This window comes from Sciurus carolinensis, unplaced genomic scaffold (assembly GCF_902686445.1).
Source record: "Sciurus carolinensis unplaced genomic scaffold, mSciCar1.2, whole genome shotgun sequence".
Taxonomy (NCBI): Eukaryota; Metazoa; Chordata; class Mammalia; order Rodentia; family Sciuridae; genus Sciurus; species Sciurus carolinensis.
The window spans coordinates 325,262-345,645 of record NW_025920240.1 but is presented as its reverse complement, the minus strand read 5'-3'; the positions used below and the strand labels follow the sequence as shown (position 1 = coordinate 345,645).

At 37.0% G+C, this 20,384-nt stretch overlaps 2 pseudogenes; one reads left to right on the top strand and one right to left on the bottom strand.

Moving 5' to 3' along the window:
- Positions 1-2,294, bottom strand: part of LOC124975290 (coiled-coil domain-containing protein 138-like) — a 101,118-nt pseudogene extending 98,824 nt beyond the window's left edge.
- Positions 2,295-2,415: 121 nt separating this feature from the next.
- The window catches only part of LOC124975289 (coiled-coil domain-containing protein 138-like), a 38,531-nt pseudogene continuing 20,562 nt past the window's right edge, over positions 2,416-20,384 (top strand).

Below are 20,384 nucleotides of genomic sequence, written 5' to 3'. Positions count from 1 at the left end.
TGTTATGCTTCAATGGTAGAGCACTTGACTAGCAAGCATAAGTCCCTTGGGTTTGCTACCCAGAATCACATAAAAAAGAAAAAGAGATCACTTAAAAGAATGGAAAAACACAAAGCATACTCTCAAACCAAAATGGAATTAAACTTGAAATCATTAATAAAAATATTCACTGGAAAAAATCCAAACAATTTGGAAATTAAACATAAATAACTTGTCAAAAAAGAAGCTTCAAGAGTAATTAAAAATACTTTGACTTGAATAAAAATTAAAATACAACTTATCAAAATTGGAGAGATACAATGAAAGCAAGGATGTGGACCATTTAGAGCAATAAATGCATCAATTTAAAAAGATCTAAAGTCAAAATATAAACTCCACCTTGAGAAACTAGAGAAAGAAGAACAAAATAAACCTACACCAAGTAGATATAATTTAAAGATCAGAAACCAAGGAAATGAGACTGGGGGTGTAGCACAATAGCAGAGCACTTGCCCAGCATGTGTGAAGTACCAAGTTCAATCCTTAACACCACATAAAAATAATAAAAGAAAAGAAAAGAAAGGCATTCTGTTCATCTACAAATATAAAATATAAAAATTTAAAAAAGAGAAATCAATGAAATGGGAAATCAACAGATGAAAGAAAAAGATATCAAAACCCAAAACTTCTTTGTCAAGATCAATAAAAGTTGAAAAACCTGTCACCATGCTAACCAAGAAGAGAGGAGTCACATATTACATCACAAATGAAACAGTACTCAGAACTAATGATCATGGACCTTAACAGTAAAAATAAGACTATCATGCACAGCAGTATATCTACAAATTTTATTTAGATTGATACTTTAAAGATTTCAATCTACCAAAATGCATACAAGGAGAAATAACCTCAATAGACCTGTACATATATGTTAAAGACAGTGAATTAACAGTATCTTCCAAAAAGAAAACATCAGATTCAGATGGTTTCACTGGTGAGTTCTATTAAATATTCAATAAAGAAATACCAATTTCTACAATATCTACCAAGAAACAGAAGCAGAGGGAATGCTTCCTAACTCATCTTTTGAGGAAAGCATCACCCTAATACCCAAGTCAGATATTACAACAAAGGAAAACTAGACCAGTTTCTCTCATGAGAACAACAACAACAACAAAAAATCCAACAAAATCAGGGTAGGGGGTGTAGCTAGTGGTACGGCACATGTTAAAAAGACTGTGGGTTCAAGAAACTATGCAACTCCTAGAATAAAACACAGTCAATACTACAGGCACAGGAAATGACTTTCTCAATAGGACCCCAAAAGCAGAGGAAATATTTCCAAGAATTAAGAAATAGGACAGCAATAAATTAAAAGGCTTCTGCCCAGCAAAGGAAATAATTAGGAATGTGAAAAGAACCTAAACAATGGGTGAAAATCTTTGCTAGCTATTCTTCTGATAATTAATCTCTAGAATATTTAAAGACTTTACACTAAAAAAAAAAATCCAAACTTTACACCCCAAAACCAAATAATCTTATTAATAAATGGGAAAATGAATTAAAGACACTTCTCATAAAAAGAAATACAAATGGTCAACAAATATAAGAAATAAGGTTCAACATTGTTAGCAATTTGGTAAAGGCAAATCAAAACTGCACTGAGATTTCATTCACACCACTCAGAATAGCAGTCAAGAACAAAAATAATAATAAATGCTGAAGAGGATGTAGAGACAAAGGAAAGTTTTATACTGTTGGTGGGACTGCAAATTATTACAACCACTGTGGAAATCAGTATAAAGTTTCCTTAGAAGACTAGGCATGGAACCACCACATGACCCAGCTATACCACAACTTGGTATTTATTCAAAAGAATGGAACCAGAAACCCTTATATTAAATGAAATAAGGCAAATTCATAAGGTTAAGGGTCATATGTCTCTCTCACATGCAGAAGCTAGAGAAGAAAGAAAGCAAAAGTGGAGGAGGAGCAACCTCCTAAAAATCAAAGGGAGGTCATTAGAGAAAGGGAATCAAGGACTGGGAGGTGGGGGGGAGGGATTTGCTGGAGAGTGATATTGATCAATTTACAAAAATATATTATATGCATATATGAATATACAACAAATCCCATCATGCACAAACTATAAATCACCAATTTTAAAAAATATGGGAGAAAAAGTGAATATATGAAAAGAATTATATACACAACTAAGTAAGAATTACTCCAAGAATGGAAGGCTGGTTGAACATGTAAAAACTGATTACAGCATTGTACTCATAAAACAGCTGAAAGAAGAATCCTGAGTTCATGTTAATAGTTGCAGAAAAATCATTTGCCAATATCCAACACCATAAAAAAACTGTCCATAAATTATGAATAAGGAGCTTATTAAATTTGATAAAGAACATCTAACAAAAAAATGCAGCTAACATGATATTTAACATTGAGAAAATAGTTTTCTTATTAAGAACAATAGCAAGGTATGAATGTTCCTTCATATTAGAAGATACATTAGAAATTCACGAGATACACTGAAACAAAAGCTATAAAGATATAAAGATTGGAAAGGAAAAAATAAAACTATCAATGTTTACTGATGATATGACTTTAAATGCAAAAATAAAAGAAAAAACACAAAGAATACACAATTTCCTGGAACTGCTAAGCAATAACAAGATTATATGTTGAAAACTGAATACACAACTGTCAATTGCCAACTGTCACACACCTGTAATACACAAGTCAGTTGCCAATTGTCACACACCTGTAACCCCCAAATGACTCAGGAGGCTGAAGTAGGATTGCCTGGGTAATTTATCAGAACCTTGTCTGAAACTAAAAGTTTAAAAATCAACAGTGATATAGTTCTGTGATAGAGGACTTGACTAGCTTACACAAAGCTCTTATTTTCAATTCCTAGTACCACAACAATGGTACAATGATAAAATGTAAAAGAATTCTGAAGAATATTGAAATAATTAAAAAAGACATAAAAACAGTAATGAAAAATAAAAAGGGATAAATGCTACTAAAAAGGAAATGATAAAAGTCTAACCATGACAATTACATTAAATAAAATGTAAATTGCTTAAACACCAATAAAACATTATCCAATTAGATTTTTAAAGAAACTGCCAAAATTCAGTCCAAAGAAAATCATTATGATATAGGTGGTAAAAAAAAAAAATTACAGGGGTGATCTAAGATGGCAAACTAGAGGAAGGCTGTGTTCCTAGTTGCCCCATAATTCTGGTTTCAAGCAGAGGATATCTGTTTCTTGGTGAGGCAGTTTTTCCTGCTTATTGATCTCCTGATGTTTATCCCATTTGTCTACTGTGATCACCAGCATATCAACGCCTTTCTTCAGTGCAGATTGCTCACTGTCAGGGCCTATCAACTGCCATTTGCCTGCCTCTTGCCTGTCCATCACCTGTCTTTCACCTACCCATCACCCACCACCCAAGGTTCACTTCCTGATTGTCTGACAGCTGCCAGAAGACTGACAGCACATCACCAGTGGAGCGTGAGCTCCCTGCTATTGCCTGGAAGTTCACTGTTCTAGTACCTGCAGGTTTGTTTACAAGTGGGCTGCTGTCATTTTGAGACAACAGCCTGTACCCGTGAGACCCCTGGTGAGACTGATTAAGCCCTGTCCCCAGGATCTCTCAGCCCAACCAATCACTCCCTGCCTCTGGGTCCTCACATCAACTGACTGCTCCCTGCCGACAGGACCCCTAGACCAACTGACTGCATCCTATCACTGGGACCCCAGACTAACTGATTGAACCTGGCCTCCAGGACCCATAATCACATGAAACACACCCAACATCCAGGACTCCTGCCTGACCAACTGTACCCTGCCTCCAGGACCTCGAGCTGACCAAGTCCACAACCCAGGCTGCAGCCCCCCATTTGCCAACACATTTGGAAGCCAGAGTGACCATCTTGGATAATCCTGGAAGCCATAGCTCCAATCTTTAGGTGGGGAAAATCCTATCCTGAGATGCCTGTTGGAGACTTGAAGCTCATTGTCATGTACCTCTCATGCATCAGGCTACTGAACACTGGGAAGTTTCATTACTATATGACTGTTATACTGTAGATTTTCTATTTTCTCCTTATTGAAAAATTTTAAGTTTTCATTTTTTTACTTTTCTTGCTATCTTTTCCTTTTGATTACCTGTTCCCTCAGAGTCTCTTTCTTGCTTTTTTGCATGCTAACCTCAAATTTCTTTTGATTACACTCTCACCCTTTCTATTATCTAGAACTTCTGTATATTCTTTTCTTATTCCATTAACAGCTACATTCTATATTCCTCCGCATCGTCTAAGTCCTCCATTAGAAACTGCAGATCTTATTGCAAATCTGTTTGTCTTACTGAATATAATATTTGAACTCACTCTGTTTATTATGACAATTATGTTATTGTCCTCATAGGGGCTATTTGGTCTAGGATTGCATAGTGTCTGAGCTGGGCACTGCTAATATTGATCTCCCCTTAAAGAAAAGGTTTCAAAAACCTATAGGGGCACTATAAGCCTAAAGGGGGATATCTACAATACCCCAGATCTGCACTGCTAGAGGGGAAGATACATGAACAACGTGAAAAAACAAGGGAAGAAAATGATCCAAACAAATCTAGATTCTATATTAATAGAATCCTATGACACTATAGTAGAAGAAATGTCAGAAAAGAACTTCAGATTATACATGATTAAGATGATTCAGGAAGCAAAGGATGAGATAAGAGAGCAAATGCAGGCAATGAATGATAATACCAATAAGCAGGAGGAACTGAAGGAAGCAAAAGATCATTTCAATAAATAGAGAGATTCTCAAAAAGCAAGACAAATGGAAATCCTTGAAATGAAGGAAACAATAAACCAAAAAATATACTCAATGGAAAGCATCACCAAAAGACTAAACCACTTGGAAGATAGAACCTCGACAATGAAGACAAAATATTTAATCTTGAAAATAAAGTTGCCCAAACAGAGAAGATGGTAAGAAATCATGAACAGAATCTTCAAAAACTATGGGACATCATGAAAAGACCAAATTTAAGAATTATTGGGATTGAGGAAGTCACAGAGATACAAACCATAAGAATGAACAACCTATTCAAAGAAATAATATCAGAAAATTTCCCAAACCTGAATAATGAAATGGAAAATCAAATACAAGAGGCTTACAGAACACCAAATGCACAAAATCACAACAGATCCACACCAAGGCGCATTATAATGAAAATGCCTAACATTCAAAATAAAGATAGGATTTGAAGGCTGCGAGAGAAAAGCATCAGATTACATATAGGGGGAGACCAATATTGATAGCAGCAGACTTCTAAACCCAGACTCTGAAAGCTAGAAGGGCCTTGAACAACATATTTCAAGCTCTGAAGGAACATGGTTGCCAACCAAGAACCTATACCCAGCAAAACTAACCTTCAGATTTGAAGATGAAATAAAATCCTTCCATGATAAAAAAAAGTTAAAAGAATTTGCAAATAGAAAGTCTATGCTACAGAATGTTCTCAACAAAATATTCCATGAGGAGGAAATGAAAAACAACAATGTAGGTCAGCAACGGGAGGAACTACCGTTTGACTGGTTTAGAGAAAAACCAGTCAAAGAAGAAACCCAGGCAAGTTAAAAACCAAAAATAAGCCCAAATGACTGGGAATACAAATCATATCTCAATAATAATCCTGAATGTTAATGACCTAAACTAATTCAATCAAAAGACATAGACTGTCAGAATGGATTAAAAAGAAAGACCCAAGAATATGCTTCCTGAAAGAGACTAGTCTCATAGAGAATGACATCCACAGACTAAAGGTGAAAGGATGGGAAAAAACTTACCATGCACATGGACTCAGTAAAACAGTGGGGGTTTCCATAATTATATCGGATAAAGTGGACTTCAAGCCAAAGTTATTCAGAAAGAATAAAGAAAGACATTTCAGGGCTGGAGAGATAGCTCAGTCGGTAGAGTGCTTGCCTTGCAAGCACAACGCCCTGGGTTCGATACCCAGCACCACAAAAAAAAAAAAAGGACATTTGATACTTCTTAAAGGAACCATAAATCAGGAAGACATAACGATAGTAAATATTTATGTCCCAAACAATAGTGCATCCCTGTACATCAAACAAATCCTTCTCAATTTCAGGAATCAAATAGACCAAAACACAAAAGTTCTGAATGACTTTAATACACCACTATCACAACTAAATAGATCTTTCAAACAAAATCCAACCAAAGAAACCATAGAATTCAATAACACAATCAATTACCTACAGTTAATAGACATATATAGAATATTCCATCCATCAACAAGTGGATTCCCTTTCTTCTCAGCAGCACATTGAACCTTCTTGAAAATAGACCATATGTTATGCCACAAAGTAGCACTTAGAAAATGCAAAAAAATAGAGATACTGCCTTGTGTTCTATCAGATCATAATGAACTGAGAGTAGAAATCAATTTCAAAATAAAAAACTAAAATTATTCCAACACCTGGAGACTAAATAATGTGCTATTGACTGAAATATGAAAAACAGAAAACATCAGGGAGGAGACAAAAATATTCTTAGAGGTCAATGAGAATGATGATACAACATATCAAAACCTCTGGGACACTATGAAAGCGGTACTAAGAGGAAAATTTATTGCACGGAGCACATTCCAGAAAAGAATGAAAAGTCAACAACTAAATGACCTAACATTACAGCTCAAAGCCCTAGAAAAAGAAGAACAGAATAACAGCAAAAGTCGTAGAAGAGAGGAAATAATTAAAATCAGAGTTGAAATCACTGTAAGAAAAGAAACAATTAAAAAATTGAGAAAACAAAATGTTGGTTCTTTGAAAACGTAAACAAAATAGACCCTCACCACACTGACAAAGAGAAGGAGAGAGAAAACTCAAATTACTAAAATTCGTGAAGACAAAGGAAATATCATGACAGACACCACTGAAGTGCATAACATAATGAGAAGCTACTTTGAAAATCTGTATTCCAATAAAATACAAACTACTGACAACATTGACAAATTTCTAGAGGCATATACTCATTCCAAACTGAACAAGGACATACACAATATAAACAGATCAATATCAAGCAACGAAATAGAAGAAATCATTAAAAACCTACCATTCAAGAAAAGCCCAGAAGCAGACGGATTCTCAGCGGAGTTCTACAAGACCATCAAAGAAGAACTCATTCCAATACTTCTCAAAGTATTCCAGGAAGTAGAAAAGACCAAACTCATTCAAAGATGCTAATATCACCCTCATACCCAAACCAGGCAAAGACACACCAAGGAAAGAAAATTTTAAACCAATATCCTTGATGAATACAAATGCAAAGATCCTTAACAAAATATTGGCAAACCATATCCAAAAACATATTAAGAAAATCATGCACCACGATCAAGTGGGGTTCATCTCTGGAATGTAAGGATGGTTTAATACCCATCATTCAATAAACATAATGCATCATGTCAATAGACTTAAAGATAGGAATCATATGGTTATTTCAATTGATGCAGAAAAAGTTTTTGACAAAATACAAAACCCCTTCATGCTCAAAACACTGGAAAAAAAAAAAGGGATGGCAGGAACATACCTGAATATTGTAAAGGCTATTTATGCTAACCCCATAGCCAACATCATTTTTAATGGAGAAAAACTGAAAACATTCCCTTTAAAAAGGGGAACAAGACAGGGATGTCCTCTTTCACCACTTCTATTCAACACTGTCCTTGAAACTCTAGCCAGAGCAATTAGACAGACTAAAGAAATTAAAGTGATACAAATAGGAAAAGAGAAATTTAAGTGATCACTATTTGCTGTTGACATGATTCTATATATAGAGGATCCAAAAAACTCCTCCAGAAAACTTCTAGACCTCATCAATGAATTCAGGAAAATAGCAGGCTACAAAATCAACACGCATAATTCTAAAACATTTTTTTAAATTATCCATGTGCAGAATTTTATTTGTAATCAAGCATACATGATACACTTCTACCAGAAACATAGATTGAAATTACAACATCTCAACATATCAGGACATAACCATAATTCTCCTGAGTTGAAACCCAGGGGCATAATTAAAGGGGGTGTATATTTATGATGAAATTAATAATAAATTGTGAAAAATAATGATTCTCAAAGATAGACACATTTTTTATTATATTCAGTTTGACATATACTTAAAAACACCATGTATATTTTAAAAAGTTGTCACATGAATGTTGTATTTCATATGTAAGAATATTTAAAATGTGCAGAATTTGAGAAAAATAAAAATACAAAGAAGGGCATCAAAGAACCAATTGCACACATTATGTATAGATGGTAAACCTATCATAAGGATGACCATTTTCTCCAAGTCAACCATAATAATATCTCAATGAAATTAAAGAAGGGAACAATGCAAAAACATACAAAATTCTCCAGGAAGTTTATATATATATATATAAACTTTATATATATTTTTTTTTTCAGAGAGCCAATAACTCTCTGAAATATAAAAGCAAAGTACTAGCTATCTTTACCTGATACTAATATACATTATAAAATTATAATATTGTGGTAAAATAAAGACCAAAAAATCACAATAGAGAATATAAGAGTGTTAAATCCTTGTGTATCTAAATATTATTTTTATTGATAAGGCAATATTATTTTATTGTTGTATAAGGCAATATTATTTTTTTTGTTTTTTATATAGGCAATAAAAAGGCCTATATAAATACAATCATATCAAGAAAGTACTTAATGTGAATGGTATAATCCAACCAAAAAGTAGATACTAGTACAAGAGGTCCAGACCACTGGCTGGGATTGTGTGCAGAATGTGCATGACACTGGAATTATACCCCAGCACCACCAACCAGAGAGCAGATATTAAGAGGGATGATATTAAAAGTATAGCAGAATATGAACCTACTGACTCTTGGTCCACTCATGGATATACCAAATCAATATTTACTCCTGTTTTGAATCTGTCTCAAATTTATAAATTAATTAGAGGCATATAAAACAAAAATATCTACCATAAGATGAGTAGGAAAGGTTGGGTTATATTAGGACATTAGCATTTCTTGAGCAATAATTCTTATAACTGGGATGAGATTCTTTTTTTTTTTAGTTTTCTTCCTATTTTTTATTTTTGTTAATGGTGGCACTTTGTGTTTTTTTATTATTATTATTGTACACAAATGGGATACATATTGTTTCTCTATTTGTACATGGAGTCAGGGTATACCATTTGTGTAATCATACGTTTACATAGGGCAATGATGTTTGATTCATTATTTTTTTCCCTTCCCCCCACCACTCCCACCCCTTTTCCCTCTATACAGTCCTTCTTTCCTTCATTCTTACCACACTCCTTATCCCTAACCCTAAACCTAACCCTAAACCTAATGCTAGCCCCTCCCACTCCCCAATATATGTCCTCATCCACTTATCAGCGAGATCATTTGTCCTTTAGTTTTTTGAGATTGGCTTATCTCACTTAGCATGATATTCTCTGAATTCATCCATTTGCCTGCAAATGCCATAATTTTATCATTCTTCATTGCGGAGTAATATTCCATTGTATATGTATGCCACAGTTTCTTTATCCATTCATCAACTGATGGGCATCTAGGTTGGTTCCACAATCTGGCTATGGTGAATTGAGCAGCAATGAACATTGATGTGGCTGTATCTCTGTAGTATGCTGATTTTAAGTCCTTTGCATATAGGCCATGGAGTGGGATAGCTGGGTCAAATGATGTTTCCATTCCAAGATTTCTGAGGAATCTCCATACTGCTTTCCAGAGTGGCTGCACTAATTTGCAACCCCACCAGCAATGTATGAGTGTTCCTTTTTCACCACATCCTCGCCAACACCTATTGTTGCTTGTGTTCTTGATAATCGCCATTCTAATTGGGGTGAGATGAAATCTTAGGGTAGTTTTGATTTGCATTTCCCTTATTACTAGAGACGTTGAACATTTTTTCATATATCTGTTGATTGCTTGTACATCTTCATCTGTGAAGTGTCTGTTCATTTCCTTAGCCCATATGTTGATTGGATTATTTGTATTCTTGGTGTAGATTTTTTTGAGTTCTTTATAGATTCTGGAAATTAGCGCTCTATCTGAAGTATGGTTGGCAAAGATATTCTCCCACTCTGTAGACTCTCTCTTCACATTGCTGATAGTTTCCTTTGCTGAGAGAAAGCTTTTTAGTCTGAATCTATTCCAGTTGTTGATTCTTGCTTTTATTTCTTTTGCTATGGGAGTCCTGTTAAGGAAGTGTGATCCTAAGTCAAGAAGTTGAAGATTTGGACCTACATTTTCTTCTATAAGATGCAGGGTCTCTGGTCTGATTCTGAGGTCCTTGATCCATTTTGAGTTGAGTTTTGTGTAGGGTGAGAGATAGGGGTTTAATTTTATTCTGTTGCATATGGTATTCCAGTTTTCCCAGCACCATTTGTTGAAGAGGCTATCTTTTCTCCATTGCATATTTTTGGACCCTTTGTCTAGCATGAGAAAATTGTATTTATTTGGGTTTGTGTCCATGTCCTCTATTCTGTACCATTGATCTACCTGTCTATTTTGGTACCAATACCATGCCGTTTTTGTTACTATTGCTTTGTAGTAGAGTTGAAGATCTGGTATTGCAATACCCCTGCTTCACTCTTGCTACTGAGGATTGCTTTAGCTATTCTAGGTTTTTTATTCTTCCAGATGAATTTCATAATTGCTTGCTCTATTTCTGCAAGGTACATCATTGGGATTTTAATTGGAATTGCACTGAATCTGTATAGCACTTTAGGTACTATGGCCATTTTGACAATATTAATTCTGTCTATCCAGGAACATGGGATATCTTTCCATCTTCTAATGTTTTCTTTAATTTCTTTCTTTAGTGTTCTGTAGTTCTCATTGTAGAGATCATTCACCTCTTTTGTGAAATTGATTCCCAAATATTTTATTTTTTTTGATGCTATTGTGAATGGGTTAGTTTTCCTAATTTCTCTTTATGAGGATTCATCACTTATGTACAAAAATGCTACTTTACTGAATTCACTTATGAGTTCTAAAAAGTTTTCTGGTGGAATTTCCAGGCTCCTCTAAATATATATTTATGTCATCAGCGAACAGGGATAGTTTGAGTTCTTCTTTTCCAATTCGTATCCCTTTAATTTCTTTGGTTTTTCTAATTGCTCTGTCTAGAGTCTCAAGGACGATGTTGAATAGAAGTGGTGAAAGAGGGCATCCCTGCCTTGTTACAGTTTTTAGGGGGAACACTTTCACTTTTTCACCATTTAGAATGATTTTGGCCATGGGCTTAGCATAGATTGTCTTTATAATGTTAAGGAATGTTCCCACTACCCCAATTTTTTCTAGTGTTTTGAGCATGAAGGGATGCTGTATTTTATCAAATGCCTTTTCTGCATCTATTGAAATAATCATGTGATTCTTAACTTTAAGTCTGTTGATATGGTGAATGACATTTTTTGATTTCCGAATGTTGAACCAACCTTGCATCCCTGGGATAAAACCCACTTGATCGTGGTGCACTATCTTTTTAATATATATTTTATGTGCGATTTGCTAAAATTTTGTTGAGAATTTTTGCATCGATGTTCATTAAGGATATTGGTCTGAAATTTTCTTTCCTCGATGTGTCTCTGTCTGGTTTAGGTATCAGGGTGATATTGGCTTCATAGAACGAGTTTGGGAGGGTTTCCTCTTCTTCTATTTCATGAAATACTTCGAGGAATCTTGGAATGAGCTCTTCTTTAAAGGTTTTGTAGAACTCAGCTAGGAACCCATCTGGTCCTGGACTTTTCTTTGTTGGTAGGCTTTTGATGACCTCTTCTATTTCATTGCTTGAAATTGGTTTATTTAAGTTGTGTATGTCCTCCCCGTTCAGTTTAGGTAATTGATATGTCTCTAGAAATTTGTTGATGTCTTCGAGGTTTTCTGTTTTTTTGGAGTATAGATTTTCAAAATAGCTTCTAATTATGTTTTGTATTTCACTCGTGTCTGTTGTGATGTTTCCTTGTTCATTCCGAATTTTAGTAATTTGAATTTTCTCCCTCTTTCTCTTTGTTAGTGTGGCTAAGGGTTTATCAATTTTGTTTATTTTTTCAAAGAACCAACTGTTTATTTTGTTAATTTTTCCAATTGTTTCTTTTGTTTCAATTTCATTGATTTCTGCTCTGATTTTAACTATTTCCTGTCTTCTACTAATTTTGGTATTGGTCTGCTCTTCTTTTTCTAGGGCTTTGAGCTGTAGTGTTAAGACGTTTATTTGTTGATTTCTACTTCTTTGTTTGAATGCACACCATGAAATAAATCTTCCTTAAGTACTGCTTTCATACTGTCCCAGAGATTTTAATATGATATTTTAATAAAATAATATGTCTTTGTTCTCGTTTACTTCTAAGAATATTTTTTATTTCCCTCCTGTTGTCTTCTGTTATCCATTCATCATATAATAGTGTATTATTTAATCTCCAGGTATTGGATAAATTTCTGTTTTTTATTCTGTCATTTATTTCTACTTTCAATCCATTATGATCTGATAGAATACAAGGTAGTATCTGTATCTTCTTTTATTTGCTAACAGTACCTTTGTGGCATATAATATGGTCTATTTTAGAGAAGGATCCATGTGCTGCTGAGAAGAAAGTGTATTCGTTCTTTGTTGGATGGTATATTCTATATATGTCCGTTAAGTCTAAATTGTTGATTGTGTTATTGAGATCTATGGTTTCTTTATTCAATTTTTGTTTGGACGATCTATCCAGTGGTGAGAGAGGTGTGTTAAAATCGCCTAGTATTATTGTGTTGTGGTCTATTTGATTTCTGGAATTGAGAAGGATTTGTTTGATGTACGTGGATGAGCCAATGTTCGGGGCATAGATATTTATGATTGTTATGTCTTGCTGATTTATGCTTCCCTTAATCAGCATGTAATGTCCTTCTTTATCCCTTCTGACTAGTTTTGGCTTGAAGTCCACATTATCTGAAATGAGGATGGAAACTCCAGCTTTTTTGCTGTGTCTGTGTGCATGGCATTTTTTTTCCCATCCTTTCACCTTTAGTCTATGGGAATCTCTTTCTATGAAATGAGTCTCTTGCAGGCAGCATATTGTTGGATTTTTCTTTTTAATCCAATCTGCCAGTCTATTTTTTTTGATTGATGAGTTCAGGCCATTAACATTCAGGGTTATTATTGTGATATGATTTGTATTCCCAGTCATTTGACTCATATTTGTTTTTTGACATGATTTGGTTTCTCCTTTATTTGGCTACTCCTTTAGGCTAGCGCCTCCTGTTGCTGATTTGCATCATTGTTTTTCATCTCTTCCTCATGGAATATTTTGCTGAGAATGTTCTGTAATGCTGGCTTTCTTTTTGTAAATTCCTTTAGCTTTTGTTTATCATGGAAGGATCTTATTTCATCGATAAATTTGAAGATAAGTTTTGCTGGGTATAAGATTCTTGGTTGGCATCCATTTTCTTTCAGGGCTTGGTAAATGTTGTTCCAGGCCCTTCTAGCTTTAAAGGTCTGGACTGAAAAATCGGCTGATATTCTTATTGGTTTCCCTCTGAATGTAATTTGATTCTTTTCTCTCGTGGCCTTTAAAATTCTGTCTTTATTTTGTATGTTATATATCTTCATAATAATGTGCCTTGGTGTGGGTCTGTTGTAATTTTGTATATTTGGAGTTCTATAAGCCTCTTGTACTTGGTTTTCCATTTCATTCTTCAGATTTGGGAAATTTTCTGATAATATTTCATTGAATAGATTGTTCATTCCTTTGGTTTGTTTCTCTAAGCCTTCCTCAATCCCAATAATTCTCAAATTTGGCCTTTTCATGATGTCCCATAATTCTTGTAGATTCTGTTCATGATTTATTACAATCTTCTCTGTTTGGACAATTTTGTTTTCAAGATTAAATATTTTGTCTTCAATGTCTGAGGTTCTGTCTTCCAGGTGTTCTACCCTATTGTTTATGCTTTCTGTGGAGTTTTTAACTTGGTTTATTTTTTCCTTCATTTCAAGTATTTCAGTTTGCTTTTTTTTTAGTATCTCTAACTCTTTATTGAAATGATCTCTTGCTTCCTGTATTTGGTCTTTTAACTGTTGATTGGTGCGATCATTTAATGCCTGCATTTGCTCTTTCATCTCCTCCTTCAATGCCTGCATTTGCTCTTTCATCTCCTCATTTGCTTCTCTGATTGTTTTAATTATGTACATTCTGAACTCCCTTTCAGACATTTCTTCTGTTGTGCTGTCACTGGGTTTTATTGATGTAGTATCTAGGTTTGTTTGGGACATTTTCTTCCCTTGTTTTCTCATATTGGTTAGATGTCAGCGGGAATCTGAGATATTGCAGATTTCCTCTATTGGCTTATATTGTCCCGGTATATTTCCAGTGTATCACCTCCCAGCCTTCAGTAGCCTGAAGTCTTGGAGGAACTTGACAATGCCATGCTTCTGAAGAAAGCTGCCCCTAGCCCCTACTGGTTCCAGGGCTTGGAGCTGGCTCTGTGTGGAAAGGCTCTAACTGGGGGCCTGCACTGTGCAGCTAGCTGTGTGGGGGGATACCACCGCCGGAGTGTGGAAGGCTACCTTGGGAAGACTCTAGCTGCCTTACCCTGCTATGATAAGCCACCCCTATCTGTGCCTGCCACCCAGGCCAAGTTTTGCCCAGTGGGGGAGACTCACCCCATGACTCTATTATTATCCAAGTCTCTCAATGCCTCCCCTTCTTGAGTGCTGGGTTCTGCAGCAACTGGAGATGCAGTCACACTCTAGGTCGCCATCTTGGATTGCCCCGTGGAAAGAGCCTGTGGCCAGAGTGGGCAGAGCCGCCTGAAGAAGTCTCTGGCTGCCCTGCCCTGATCCCAGAGGCTCCTTGTGGATCGAAGCTCTCCATTGGCTCGGGGACTTGTGGATGTCTCTATGTAGAAAAGCTCTCATTGGACGGTCTGTTCCGAGAAGCTAGCCTTGAATGGCACCTCCCACCGCAGGGGTTCAGGCTGCTTGGGGAGGTCGCTGGCTGCCCTGCCCTGGTCCCTGAAGCTGCTTGCAGGCCCGAGTATGCTGTGCTGGCTCCGGGACTTGGAGCTTGTTCTGATCAGAAAGGCTCTCAGTAGGGGCCTGCTCCAAGAACCTGGAGAAGCTGGCTGTGTGGGAGGGTCCCAGCGCCGGAGTGCACATGGCTGCCTGTGGAAGACTCTAACTGCCCTGTCCTGCTCTGATAAGCCACCTCTATGTGGGCCTGCCACCTGGGCTGAGCTTTACCCAGTGTGCAGACTCACCTGTGACTCTATTTTGGTCCGAGTCTCTCAATGCCTCCCCTTCTTAACTCCTGGGTTCTGGAGCGACTGGGGATACAGTCCCCCTCTAGTCTGCCATCTTGGATCACCCCCCAGGATGGGATTCTTAAATCCACTGTCACTCTCTGGAAGCTTTCTTCTTAAAGCTCCCTGCTTTCATTCAGGGCAGTATCTCTCCAGTTTTTTGAACAATTTCTGGGTGTTCAGGAGTTGGTCCTTCTCCCTAGGGATCTTCAACCCCTGCACAGCAGAACAACCTGGGGCTTCTAAGTAGGACAGTGAAGCCTAGAGCTGAATAGCCGATCCTCAAACATTTTTATTCATAAGCAATGAAACAACTGAAAGGGAAATGAGGAAAACAACTCATTTTGCAATAGTCTCAAAAATATAAAATACTTGGGAATCAATCTAGCCAAAGAGGTAAAAGATCTCTACAATGAAAACTACAACACATTGAAGAAAGAAATTGAGGAAGACCTTAGAAGATGGAAAGATCTCCCATGTTATTGGATAACCAGAACTAATAATCTCAAAATGGCCATACTACCAAAAGTGTCATACAGATTCAATGCAATTCCACTTAAATTCCAATGATGTACCTTACAGAAATGGAGCAAGCAATCATGAAATTCATCTGGAAGAATAAGAAACCCAGAATAACTAAAACAATCCTTAGCAGGAAGTATGAAACAGGGGATATCACAATATCAGAACTTCAACTATACTACAAAGCATTAGTAACAAAAATGGCATGGTATTGGCACCAAAATAGACAGGAAAATCAATGGTACAGAATAGAGAATATGGACACAAATCCAAATAAATACAATTTTCTCATATTAGACAAAGGTGCCAAAAATATGCAATGGGGAAAAGATAGTATCTTCAACAAATGGTGCTGGGAAAACTGGAAAACCATATGCAACAGAATAAAACTAAACCCTTATCTCTCACCTTTCACAAAACTCAACTCAACAATGGATCAAGGACCTTAAAATCAGACCAGAGACCCTGCATCTTATAGAAGACAAAGTAGGTCCAAATCTTCAACTTGTTGGCTTAAGATCAGACTTTGTTAACTGGACTCCCATAGTACAAGAAATAAAAGCAAGAGTCAATAACTGGGATAGATTCAAACAAAAAAGCTTTCTCTCAGCAAAGGAAACTATCAGCAATGTGAAGAGAGAGTCTACAGAGTGGGAGAAAATTTTTGCCACTCATACTTCAGATAGAGCACAATTTCCAGAATATATAAAGAAGTCAAATAACTCCACACCAAGAATACAAATAACTCAATCAACAAATGAACTAAGGATATGAACAGACACTTCACAGAAGAAGATCTACAAGCAATTAACAAACATATGAAAAAATGTTCAAAATCTTTAGTAATAAGAGAAATGCAAATCAAAATTACTGTAAGATTCCATCTCACCCCAATTAGAATGGCGATTATCAAGAATACAAGCAGTAATAAGTGTTGGAGAGGATGTGGGGAAAAATATGCACTCATACATTGCTGGTGGGGCTGCAAATTAGTGCAGCCACTCTGGAAAGCTGTATGGAGATTCCTTAGAAAACTTGGAATGGGCTCACCATTTGACCCAACTACCCCACTCCTTGGCCTATACCCAAGGCACTTAAAATCAGCATACTACAGAGTTACAGCCACATCAATGTTCATAGCTGCTCAATTCACAATAGCCAGTTTGTGGAACCAACCTAATTGTTCTTCAATTGATGAATGGATAAAGAAACTGTGGTATATATATATACCACAGAATATTACTCAGCAATAAAGAATAATAAAATTATGGCATTTTTAGGCAAATGGATGAATTTGGAGAATATCATGCTAAGTGAGATAAGTCAATCTCAAAAATCCAAAAGATGAATGATCTCAATGATAAGCAGATGATGACACATAATGGAGGGTGGGAGGGGGGCAAGAATGGAGGAAGGAGAAACTGTATAGAGGGAAAAGAAGGGTTGGAGGGTTGGGGTGGGAGGAAAAAAATAACAGAATGAATCAAACACCATTACTTTATGTAAATGTATGATTAGGCAAATAGAAAGAGGTTACTCCATGTACAAACAGAAACAACATGTATCCCATTTGTTTACAATAAAATAGATTTAAAAAAACATTATACCACACAAATACATACACTTAAACATAAAAGTATGATTGAGTTAATTTTTTTTTTACCAGATAAAGCAGATGAAAGAAACATAACAAGTGATAAAGAAGGATGATCAAGACAAAGGGGTCAATTTTTCACTTCTGAAGTGGAAGAGAGAGGGCTATTATAAATACACCAATTCTTAAAAACAAGAAAAGCATTTACAAATATGATCAAAATGAACTTCTTAACCAACCCTAGAAATTGAAGAAAGAGGGGCTGGGATTGTAGATCAGTGATCCAGTACCTGCCAGGCACATGTGAGGCAATGGGTTCCATTCTCTGCACTGCATATAAATAAATAAATGTCTATTAATATCTAAAAGATATTAAAAAACAGAGCCCAATAGCCATGTGATCAGTGACAGATAGGGATGGGGATCAGGAATGTAAGAGAGGACTTTTCAGGACAGTGAAATCACATTGTAGGACACTCTAATGGTGTACACATCATTCATTAAGTATTTGTCCAAACTCATAGAAAATACAAGACAAGGGGGAAACCTAATGTAAACAATAAACTTTGTGTGGTGATGCATGAATACAGGTTTTATGATTGTAACAAATATGCCCTAATGGTACAGGATGTTAGTGAGGGAGCACATGTCTATGTTGAGGGAATGAGATATGTGCCAGCATGCCAGAAAAACAAACAAACAAACAAAAAACTACTGACCAATGCCCCTGATAAATGTAACCCAAAAGTTGTAGCAAATTTTACTCAAAACTGAATTCATATAAATCTTATAATTTATATACCATGATTGAGGTTTATTCCAGGAATGCAATGTTGGTTTCCTGAACATTCAAAAATCAATATAGGCGATCCAAGATGGCAGCCTAGAGGGAGACTGCACCTCCAGTCGCTCCAGAACCCAGGAGTTAAGAAGGGGAGGCATTGAGAGACTCGGACTGAAGTGGAGCCACGGGTGAGTCTGCCCACTGGGTAAAGCTCGGCCCGGGTGGCAGGCCCAGATAGAGGTGGCTTATCGGAGCCGGGCAGGGCAGCTAGAGTCATCCACAGGCAGTCCTGCGCACTCCGGCGGTGGGCCCCACCCACACAGCCAGCTTCTCCAGGTTCTCGGAATGGAACTGGCCCGCTAGTGAGAGCCTGTCTGAACAGAGCAGGCTCCGAGTCCCGGAGCCGCTGCAGTGCAGTGTACTCCTGCAAAGAACCAGCGGAGAGCCTCGATCTGCAATCAGCCTCAGGGATAAGGGCAGGGCAGCCGGAGACCTCTTCAGGCGGCTCTGCCCACTCCGGATGCGGGCTCTCTTCACGGGGCGATCCAAGATGGCGGCCTAGAGGGAGACTGCACCCCGGTCGCTCCACAACCCAGGAGTTAAGAAGGGGAGGCATTGAGAGACTCGGACTGAAGTGGAGCCACGGGTGAGTCTGCCCACTGGATAAAGCTCAGCCCGGGTGGCAGGCCCAGATAGAGGTGGCTTAGCAGAGCCGGGCAGGGCAGCTTGAGTCTTCCCAAGGTAGTCTTCCACACTCCGGCAGTGGGCTCTTCCCACACGGCCAGCTGCACGGTGCAGGCCCGCAGTGAGAGCATTTCCGCACAGAGCCAGTTCCAAAACGTGGAACCAGTAGGGGGCTAGGGGCAGTATTCTTCGAATGAGCTGCTTTATCAGATTCCTCCAAGACATCAGGATACTGAAGGCTGGGAGGTGATACACTGGAAATCTATTGGGACACTATAAGCCAATAGTGGAAAACTGCAATATCTCAGGGTCCCACTGACAACTGACCATTATGAGAAAACAAGGGAAGAAAATGTCCCAAACAAACCTAGATACTACATCAATAAAACCCAATGACAGCACAGCAGAAGAAATGTCAGAAAGGGAGTTCAGAATGTACGTAATTAAAACGATCAGGGAAGCTAATGAGGAGATGAAAGAGCAAATGCAGGCATTGAAGGAGGAGATGAAAGAGCAAATGCAGGCATTAAATGATCGCACCAATCAACAGTTAAAAGACCAAATACGGGAAGCAAGAGATCATTTCAATAAAGAGTTAGAGATACTGAAAAAAAACCAAACTGAAATCCTTGAAATGAAGGAAACAATAAACCAAGTTAAAAACTCCATAGAAAGCATAACCAATAGGATAGAACACCTGGAAGACAGAACCTCAGACATTGAAGACAAAATATTTAACCTTGAAAACAAAGTTGAACAAACAGAGAAGATGGTAAGAAATCATGAACAGAATCTACAAGAACTATGGGATATCATGAAAAGGCCAAATTTGAGAATTATTGGGATTGAGGAAGGCTTAGAGAAACAAACCAAAGGAATGAACAATCTATTCAATGAAATAATAACAGAAAATTTCCCAAATCTGAAGAATGAAATGGAAAACCAAGTACAAGAGGCTTATAGAACTCCAAACATACAAAATTACAACAGACCCACACCAAGGCACATTATTATGAAAATACCTAATATACAAAATAAAGACAGAATTTTAAAGGCCACGAGAGAAAAGAATCAAATTACATTCAGAGGGAAACCAATAAGAATATCAGCAGATTTTTCAATCCAGACCCTAAAAGCTAGAAGGGCCTGGAACAACATATACCAAGCCCTGAAAGAAAATGGATGCCAACCAAGAATCTTATACCCAGCAACACTTATCTTCAAATTTATCGATGAAATAAGATCCTTCCATGATAAACAAAAGCTAAAGGAATTTACAAAAAGAAAGCCAGCATTACAGAACATTCTCAGCACAATATTCCATGAGGAAGAGATGAAAAACAACGATGCAAATCAGCAACAGGAGGCGCTAGCCTAAAGGAATAGCCAAATAAAGGAGAAACCAAATCATGTCAAAAACAAATAT